At 35.0% G+C, this 10,821-nt stretch overlaps 1 long non-coding RNA gene across 1 annotated transcript; it reads left to right on the plus strand.

Moving 5' to 3' along the window:
• The first annotated feature begins 5,255 nt into the window (after nucleotides 1–5,255).
• LOC145626938 (uncharacterized) lies at nucleotides 5,256–6,848 on the plus strand. The gene is made up of 3 exons (XR_014111194.1): nucleotides 5,256–5,854; nucleotides 5,956–6,020; nucleotides 6,557–6,848. It is a non-coding gene; the product is annotated as an uncharacterized LOC145626938 (long non-coding RNA).
• Nucleotides 6,849–10,821: the final 3,973 nt, after the last annotated feature.

Genomic DNA, 10,821 nt, shown 5'->3' on the forward strand with positions numbered 1-10,821 from the left:
AACACCAAACGTTTGAGGCTGTGTAGAACGCGTTACTAAACTAAAAACTATTAAATTTTATATGGTGATAGCTGGACGTTTTTAGAGTTCAATGCAAAAAGAATCACGTAAAAATTCCCAGCCAATTGTTCCCAGTTTAATTTTTACCGAAGTTGCGCAAACTTTCTCTGATACCAAAGATGATGTGAATTATTGATCCGAAAATCAACAAAACACAAGGGATATGTTTAAGTCTAATTCTATACAGGAAATCCACCAAGAATTAAACAAAAACTAAGATTAATCAATTAAGAATCCACCTAATTTATCAATCCAAACGAATGTTTTAACTAAAACAAGCAAAACAGCAATTGATCGCAATCAACCAAAACTCAAGTATGCAACTTAAGAAATAAATCTGAATATTAATCTACGTATCTTTATTCGTGTGTTTACAGCCCTATTTATAAGACTTAGTTTACCTAGGAAGATTAGGACAAGTCCCTAATTCAATCCTAATTAAACTAGAATTCTAACTTGCTTGAAGAGCAAGCACCTTGGCGCACAAGCATACACCAAACTGATTTATTTTGCTAACTAACTGATTTTTAAAGCAACTAAATACATAAATAAAAATTAAAGAACTAAATAAAGATTAAACATCCTAATGCTTGAACCAAGAAAAACCCTTTCAAGTGAAAGGTAAAAACTTGTAAGAAAAATCTAAGTAAAGAAAATTCAAGAAAGTTCAAGAAAGTGAACTAGACTCCAAGAAAAGCCACTAAGCAAACCGTGGCTTTTCTTTGATATCCAAGAAAGTGTCCATGCAATGCTTGGCTTGAATCAATGTTTAGGGACAAGCTATCTTGATGCATGATAAGCAAATCTTCGAAGTTCTCCATGCTTAGACTTGCATCAACAAGCTCAAGTCGAACGTCACTTAACGCGGCCACACTCGCATTCACCGCGAGCGCACAACCTTACATCTCGGCCGTGCACAGCTAGTTATTAATTAGGGTCGTTGATTTCGATGATCGAACGATTGTGATGGTTTATGATTTGGGTGATGGCTGTGCGAAACATGGTTTCTGATTTGGGAGCAGCGAAATTCGAAGTCCACTGACTTCGTTATTTTGGGGATTATTTCTTTTAATTTTCTTTTCTTTTCATTTCTTTTTACTTTTCTTTTCTTATTTACTTTTATTTTTATTTCATTTTCTTTTCTTTTATTTTTCTTTTAATCTTTTATTTTTCATTTAATCCTCGTAATTATATATACCCATTTTTGGGTTAGAGAGAGAAGAATGAGAATTAGAATTAGATTAGAATTAGAATTCATTTTCTTAGCTTAATTGAGGGCTTCTCTCTCTAGTTTTAGGGTTAGTTTTAGGAGTAGATTTTACAGAGAGAAAGTGAGGAATTTCAATGGTTATTTGAGAGGTTGAAGATTCAAGATGACAATTGTATTGAAGATCTCCATTATCAATCAATGAGGATTTCTCACTCTCTCACCTCTTTATTGCTTTGTTTGATTTCATATTTGTTTGATTTGATTTTGATGTTTGATTGTTGATTAGTGTAATTGTTCTCTATAATTTGATGATTCTTGATTTCTTTAGTTGTTTGTGACTAGATGATGATGTTTGAGTTGTTGTTTTGCTAGGGATAGGCTGAAACTTGTATGATTGATTGATTGTGCTTAATTTGGGGATTGTGTTGATTAATTGTTGAGATTAAAGTGATTAATGGAAGTTTGCATGTGTGTAATTCGATTAGGCCTTGAGAATTATGCTAGATTGCATTTTAATTTCTAATGATACGGACCATTGATTTAGGGATTGCAGTTGTCGATTGAGCTTGATTAGTGATGCTCCTAGTTACAGTCTCTCGTAGTTGGCGCTAGTTTGACTTCTAGGAGATAGCTTGTTGACTCTTTTGATTGAGCTTGCCATTAGTCTTCACAACCATTGACTTGCATGTATTTCCGAGTTGCTACAATTGTCATGATTACTTGTTGATCCTCGTTCCTAGTGTTTATTTGTTTGGTTCTTCATTTTGTTAGTTTGTTATAGTGTTTACCTTTTATCCTTAGACTTCGACCTATCTTAGGTGCATAATTGAGAGCGCTTGAACATTACCATTCCATTGGGTTCGACCCCTGACTTGCCTCTTTACTTGTATATAGGTTTGTTAAGTGTTTATAAATTTAGTTTGATCGACGGAGGATTAGTTTCAACGACCTAGTTCCACCCCTCGTCAAAATGGTGTCGTTGCCGGGGAACGGTTCCTATGTTTGAGTGTTTTTTTTTTTGCTTGAGTCTAGGTCTTTGTATATGCTTTTCTTTTATTTGATTTTTGTTTGTTTTGTGAAAAAAAAATGGCATGTCTATCTTTTCCTCAATATAACAATGATCCTTTTTGTGAATATTTATATAGACTAGTGGGATTTATTGACTACCATTGTTGTAGTCTTTGGGAGGCTTGTGAGATTTGTTATTTTGGTTTGAATGAACAACTTAGGAATGAAGATGAATGCATGCATAATGGTAGATTTAGAGAATTGTCAATTGGTGATGCTTGGGATTTCTATGTTTGGTTTTCTAGTGATGTTTATATTAGAGGTAATTGTACTTCTAATTTTGATGTGCAATGTGTTAATTCTCCTAATGCTAGCATGATTTCCCATGATGTATCACATGATCCCATTAGTGAACCTAGAACAAATGCTTCCAAGTCTATTTCCTCTTTTGTTAATGATAATGAGGTGCATGCTCAAGTTGACAAATCTCATATGTTCGATTGGGCCCCCACATCCCCAATGTGATGTATATGCTCATCATTTCAATGTTGACTCTTCCAATCTTGGTTGTAATTCTTCTCTAGTTGAGCCTCAATCTTCTACACCTTTTGAATCTCTTGTTGCTACTTTGGAAACTCAAATTAGGCATATTAAGCTTAGTGATGATCTTGGGCCTAAAAAGGAGTCGATTCTTAATTCTTTGATAAGTCAATTGGAGGTGATGAAAAAGAGTGTAGAGCATCTTGAGGAGGGAAGAAAGAGAGGTAAAGAGCTAGAAAGCCAATTGTCATCCTTAATGCTTGTTCGTAAAAAATCTCTATCCAATGTGTGTGTTGAGGGTGATGATGATAATTTTAAGCAACCAAGAGAGTGTGAGGATCCCATTGGTAAGCATATGAGTTATGGTGAAGGAGTTGAGAATAAAGAGAGAGTTAAATTTGAAAATCCTAACGCTCTTTCTTATCTTGACGAGCCTCAAGTTTATGTTTGTGAGCCTTTAATCTATGAATACATAGACTCTTTTGAGGTAATGTCCCATTTGTTTTGTGAGAGTCATATGGAGATTTATAGATTCTTGGATGAGTTCATCGAGAAAGCTTATTGGGATTTAGATGAGTTTAGGATGACTCTACCTCCATTCATGCACGGTTTTGAGGACTTAGGTTTTGAGATTGTTGAAGGAAAGGTGGTTTGTTGTGGTGCAAAGAAGGATGAGGGTGATTCCCTTGGAGTTATTGAGCTTGAGGGAGATGTATATTGTGAGAGATCTTCACTTGAGGACTCTATGATTGATTTTCATGCTCTCATTGGAGATGTGAAACCTTGTGATGAGGGAGTAGCTACTTCTTTCCTATTTCTCATACCGCTTTTTCTCAAAGGTTTGACCACATCCCTTCTTGCCCTATTTTTCTCCCTTCCTATCTCAAAGAGCCTTTTGAGGACACCCTAGTCTATGATGATCATAATGTCCCTCATTCGTCTATTGTTGAGGAAAAGGGTGATGTTTCCACCCAAAAATATTTTAGTGAGAAGGATTTGTCTTTTTCTTTTTCTTTCCATTCTTTTATTCCCCCTTCTTCTTCTTATTTTCTTGTTTTTCCTTTTGATCCCTCTTCTTCATTTTTTTGGCATCTCCCTTCTCACTTTCCTGCAACAGTCTTGTTGAGCGTCCTTTTCCCGTCATTTGCCTACCTTCTATCTTACGAAATGTGTAGTAGTGCATTTGACAAGCTCTTGCATGCGTTGAATTATTATTTTCTGAGCGGTCAAGCTTGGACCTTAAGCAAGCCTTTCTCGGGATGTAACCCGTGTTTTATTGCTTTCATTTTCTTTTCATTTTAGAATAGATTTTCTCTCATGGAAATGTTTGTATGCCTTTTGCTAGGTACATGACTTGATATACTTTGGTGCTTCGATTTGGATCTAGTATCAAGGAAGTTTGACTCCTATTATTGCTATCATATGAAAGGCAAGGTTCAATTCTGTAGGAAATTAGCTTTGAAAGATTTAATTGAATCATTTGCGGGTATTTACACCCACCTAATACCCGGTAATATCCTTACTTGCTCTTTCTCAAGTGGATGATGACTTGTTGGACATATGTTGGTTTGTTGGATTGATCTCCTTGTTTTCCCCTCCCATAGTTTCTATGATTTATGTTTGACTGTATTGTCTAATTCAAGCTTGGGGGAGGGTATTCTATCACGTTTGATGGGATGTTGATTCACATATGCTAGGCACCTTTTTATATGCTTTTCCATGTTCTTATATTTTGAAAAAACTCCTAAAATATTTTTGTTTCTATCAAGGAAAATTTGCAATGTATCTTTGTTTTGTTCTTGTTTTGGACATAATACTTTTAGACTTGCATAGTTGAATGCTTTTCTTCTTAAATGGTACGGTGTGCACGGTTTGAGAGTATGTTTGGTTGATTCTAGGATAGAGTATGCTAAGGTAGTCGCTTAGAACTTTAGGGACCTTGAAGCAAGAATCTATTTATTTTTGAAAATTTGCAATTGCTCCCTTTTGGTGAATTTGAAACTTTTAGTGAGCTTTTGCCTCAACCTTGTGAGGTTTCATGATTTTCAAGCCTTCTACATATCTTGCATGAGCGGCTTGGATCCTTGACTATTGCGGATCTAATCTTGAATCGTGACTCATAATTCTCAAACATGAGACCGAACCAACTAGGAAGGACAAACACTACTACAAAAATGTGATAAGAGACCTATAATAACAGATCTGTTGGTTAATACAACGGGTCTCTATGATATAAGAGACCTAATATGAGAGGTAACAGGTCTCTTAAGAGTCAAGGGGCCCACCACTTTTTTATTTGAGATTGAAGGAGGAAAATAGGAGACTTGTTGTATAACTCAACATGTCTCTTATGTGCGTGATGGCCCACCACAACCTTAGGATATTTTTTTTTAATTTTTTTCCCATTTCTTATTCATTATATTATTCTTAAGCTTCTCTAGATCTTTCCTCAATACCCCTTATGCGCCGATCTCTCTATCACCTTCATAACTTGGGTCTCCTCTCATCTTATCTCTCGTTCTTCTTTTTCTCCTACCGCAATTAATCGCGCCGCTTCCTCCTCATTATTTACGACGTCGCTGCATCCTTGTCCTACGCCGGCGTTGCCTCTATTTAACTCAAGTTTGAGGTTTTAAATGTCAAATTTGACCATAAAACCCTAGATCTAGAGTCTCATGGTCAAATTTGCCCAAATAACACCTCAATAAAATTAGTCTTGAAAAGGTATGTTTTCTCATCAATTTAATTTGAATATTCCAAAAAGTGTTTTGGTTGTTGACAAGCTATTTTAATGGAGGTGGTTATTGGTTAGACTAGGTAATTTTTGGTTTTTTTCGTTGGTGGCTAGGGTTTTATAGAGGTTGGCATAGTTTTGGTTTGTTACAGAGGTTGATGTGGGTTGGGTTTTACAGAGGTTGGTGTACTTTTGGTTTATTACTGAGCGTATTAGGGATCCAAGAGGACTTCGTTGTGGTCGATTCTCAGGCAATGCTCAAAGGAATAATGTGCCTAATCAACATCCTTTTCACTCGACCAGTATGTTCTTCAATTTTGTTTTTTTTTGGATTATGTTTTCTGCAATTATTAGTTGAATCAAGTAAGGGATTTTTTTTTTATTTTTACTATTATTTGTTAAGGTGAAAGGTTTAACTCAAAGGACGAGCCTTCTTTAAAGCGGCGATTAAGTTCTGCTGTTGTTAAGGTTGGGTTCTTTTTTGTGTTTTGTGGTGTTTTTTTTATAGTGTGCCCTAATTTTGTAACATGTGAAATTTTAATTGGGTTTTATTGTGTGTTTGAATTGTGCTGTTGCGGTGGTTTGATGGGTAGATTGTGATTAGTTGATAGGAAATTCAAAAATGGTAATTTGTTTGAGCAAGCTGAACATCCCCAGATACGTTGGGATAGTTCTGGGTTTATGTTGGATGATAGGAGTGATTTAGGTGCCCAAGAGTTGATTTTGTATAACGTATGTTTAAATTGATTTTATATTATCCGATCCCCTTAATTTTGTTATTGATGAAACTCCATGGGAGAAGAAATAATCTGATTGTTGCTAGATTATGTGACAAAATTAATTAATTAATCAAACTGCATTAAGCTATATGAAGGTAGAGGAATATATGCTTTGTTGCTAAACCAATTGACAAGGTTCTGTTTATGGTGTTGATGTCTAGGTTTTAACTTGAATTACATGCCTTTGAGCTTTTTTTTTTTAATTGATTCTCTAATGGTGTACAGGAGGATGAGCAATTCATGAAACTCGCTAAGCTGATGATTATGAATGGAAAGAATTTACCAAGGAAATTTTGCATTCACTTGTCGTATCAAAGGATGGGAATTTTATTTTATTTTTTTTTTGACAGGATGGATAGGAATATGTTGGTTTTGGTAACTTATAAATTAATTCTATAAGTTCTCATATACTTGTAAATTATTTCCTTAATGTCTTATATACGTGTAAATTATTGTTCTTATAGATTTGTAAATCTTACTAGAAAATTCAATTATAATATAAGTTTATAGAAATTTATCTTAATTGTTTTATTTTGTAATTTGCAATTTCTTTAATTTATTTTATTGTTCCATTTTGTAATTTACATTTTCTTTCCGAATTTGGAAGGGCTAAATAATTCAGAGGCAAACCATAAAAAAATTATTTATTTTTTTTTAGAATAAAAGAACAAAGAGACCCGTTAGCTAACTTGACAGGTCTGTTTCATACAACTAAACAGACCCCATATCTTAAACAACGGGTCTCTTTCTCCCCTAAATTATCAACCTCATCACTTAGATAACAGATCTATTATTACTGATAGGGGGTCTTTTTGTCCGCATAAACAGACCTCTCATGAGAGGGGGTCTCTTAATCAAAGAGACCCCTGAGATAGAGACCCATTAAAAGGTGGCATGTCATGCATATTTTAACAAGTCTCTTTGCCCTTTTTTGTAGTAGTGAAAAGGCAATTTTTTGGGGTGGTAATTTTTCTTTTTCTAGGATAGTCTTATTTATTTTTTGTTCATTGGGTTTATATTTGCCTTATGTTAATCATTTGAGCCTTTTTCTTTCTTTTCAAGCCACATCTTTAGAATTTTTAGCCTTTTATTTCATATTGTTCTATTTTTGGTTTTTGTGAAGCAATTGGTAATGCTATTGGAGATTGTGGTATATAAGTATGGATATTGGTTCCTTTTGTAAGCAAGCTTGTCTTGTGTATATTTTGTGAATAATGGCAAATGTATGTGTAGGGAATATTTTAAGCATTACCCCAAACTTGAACCCCACTATGATCATACACTAAAGTACGGTGGCGTCCAAAGGGAAAGAAGATAGAGCAAAAGAGTTGCCAACAAGTTTTAGGAACTTGTAAACCGTTCACGAGGTGAAGGTTACACCCCTTAACGATCCAGGAGATCGTCAACTCCAATAGGTCTGGAACCATGACTGGTAGTTCAGGGATGAAGGTACAAATCCAACCTAAAAGAGATTGAACCTGCCCTAATAATAGGCCTCTACTTTATTCTGATCGTATTCATGTGCGCTTTCTGACTAACATACAATCAATAGGATTAACCCTAAACCTGTTTATCTATGTTGGTTGAATATCAATGCACAAACAAAACTATTATTGGCGATCACTTGAATTATAATCAAATTAACCCTAACAAGATTATTAATTATCTTATTAAGCGTGATTACAAGTACCAATTCCCTTTAAACATGCATAAAAGGTGTGATCAAGCAATAAAAATAAATATCAAGCAACATAATAATAATAATAATAATAACCATAATAATAATAATCATGAAATTATAATCATAATTAAAATAATCATGTTAAAGCATAATAATAATAGCAAGATCCTAGGCATGATACTAACAAGATTAATAACAAACCCTAGCATGTCACTAAGCAATAAAGATCAAATGTATAGCCTTAACATGATACTAACATGAATATTAGGAAAGAAAATAGGAAGCATCATAACAATCATACTTGATTTAAGGAACTTATTCTTTATCCTAAACATGATACTAGGAATCATTCTTTTAATCGTACTTGATATTAGAAGTTATCCTAAACATGATACTAGGAATCAAAGTAATAACTTAAACATGATTTCTATATCAAAATATCAATTAAACAATTAAAGAACTTACTTGGATGCCTCGTACCTCTTTCTAATAACAAAATACACACATTAGTAACTTCAAGGAAAATAATAAACAAAACAAATAAATTGAAAGAGATATTTGGGACCAAACCCTTAGAAATTAAACCTTTCACGCCTAGGTCGAAGGCAACTTCGAATATGGCTAGGTGTATCTAAGTCTTACGAATGCGGGATTTTGTATTTGAGAAAAGGCTAGTTTAGAAAAGAGAGAGAGAGAGTAATCAAGAATATCTTGATGAGAGTTGGTGAGTCAAAACGGAGTTTTTAGCACGTTATTTATAGAGAAAATCAGCCAAAAAGATAAAACATCAAAAACAGAATTCTCACGCAAAAAGCCAAGTTAGCACCAAACGCTGACCTTAGCGTCAGACGCTAAGGCTAGCGCCAGGCGCTACAGCTGGCGTTTGGCGCTGATCTGGAAATTCACGCGTTTTCTTTAAATCAGATAGAAATTGCCGTACAGGAGGATAAAATCGTATTTTGCTCAAAAAACGTTCTTTGATTCTGATTAAACTTCTAAAAAGTCAAAAGTCAATTTATCAATGCTAATCGAACTAGGAATGAAAAGAACCTTCTAGAAGAATCTAGAAGACTAAAACCATTTCTAATTGCATTAGGAATGATAAATCTATATTAGGCCCTCCTCTAGATTATTGGGCCGCATATAAGGCTCAAACCAGGCGCAGTTTAGTAATTTGGCCATAATTTCCTCAATATTAATCATAATTGGGCTTATAATATATCGTTGGAAAGCTCTTTTCAAGCCCCATCCAAATAAACTATTATTGGACCCATATCATGGACAAAACAAACTGGATTGGCTGTTTTCTTAAAATAGGTTTTCAAAAACAGAGAGAAGAGAAAAGAAATTAAAACTTTCCGCAGCACTAAAATTTCCACACTTTCACTTCATTCGATTATGATTTGACATTAAAGGTACTCATCACTGGGTTTGGTTTTGGGGAGACACAAATGGGTGGCGCGCGCAACTCAAGAAGTTGCTCGACCCCTCCCAGCGCAAGTTATTTTGTTGCGCGCGACAGTCGCGCACAACTGAGTAACTTGCGCGCGCCCACTGGATGAGTCAGTTTTGATTTCTCAAAAAACAAATTGACTCATCTAAATAATATCTTCATTGAAGAATTGTTAAGTGCAATGTTATCCGTTTGAGTATATTTTGCGTTTTTTTTCTTTCTTTTTTTTTTTTCCTTTCAAAAGCAAGCGTATCTATTTACTTATCCTTTCGTACTCCTTTAGGGCCGGTTTTCAAGCTTGGGAATGAGGAACCGCGGGCACTCGCATTCTACGTTTACCACCCAAAGATCAACCCCTTTCAAACCACTTTCATTCGACAACTAATCCTAGTCCAACAACAATGACAACTGTTGAAGAACTTCAACAAGAGATTCTTCGTATAAGAGAGGAAGAGGCTCAAGAGGCCGAGGAGAGGAGAATTCAAAAGATGGCAAATGCTGAAAAGAAAAAAGTTAAAGCATTAGCCTTACAAGAAAAGATGGAGCAATTATCCATTAAAGAAAAGTCGTTAGAGAAACTAGTTCTTCGTTCTACAATGGGGAACAAGTACTTTGACGCAAAAAAGTTTGCTCCTCCCCCATGACTTGCTTTACCAGAAAAGTTTGTAGCTACGAACTTGCCAATATTTAAGGTGACCAATAATCCACAAAATAATTTAATGTGTTTTACTGGCACTATGACACTAAAAGGAGTTGATCCTAAGCTTTATGCTTTGACTTTCCCTTTATCACTAGACCCAACCGCGAGAGAGTTGTATTATGGGCTAGATCTAAAATTCAAAGCAACATGGGAAGATGTAGTTTCGGCTTTCATCACCCAATACGAGAGTAACGTAGAGTTCAAGTCAACTTTACGTGAACTCGAGATGCTTAAGCAATGCGACGATGAAGGTTTCCTTGCTTTTTATGGTAGATGGCGAGAAAAGGCGGCCCACCTTGCCCAAAGGCCTCCTGAACTCGAGTTAGTACAAAAATTCATTGACAATTGTCATGAAAAGTACAACAAACATCTACGTTACCTTGGTCTAGACACTTTTCAAAAGGTCTATTCTATGGCTACTAAGATTGACGATGATCTTGCTAAGGAAAAAGCAAACAAACCTCATTATCATCATCAACCTAAGAATAACTACAAGAAGGGGAATGATAATGCATCATCCTTTATTGACGTATTTGCGACTTCCACGCAATACAATAACACGAATCGATATGATGATCCTAGGAAAAGATAGAAAATAGAGAGAAAATTTACTCCATTCCCTGTAAGCTATAAAGAATTGCTAGAAAAACTAAATA

This window comes from Chenopodium album, chromosome 4 (genome assembly GCF_948465745.1).
Source record: "Chenopodium album chromosome 4, dcCheAlbu1.1, whole genome shotgun sequence".
NCBI classification, from domain to species: Eukaryota; Viridiplantae; Streptophyta; class Magnoliopsida; order Caryophyllales; family Amaranthaceae; genus Chenopodium; species Chenopodium album.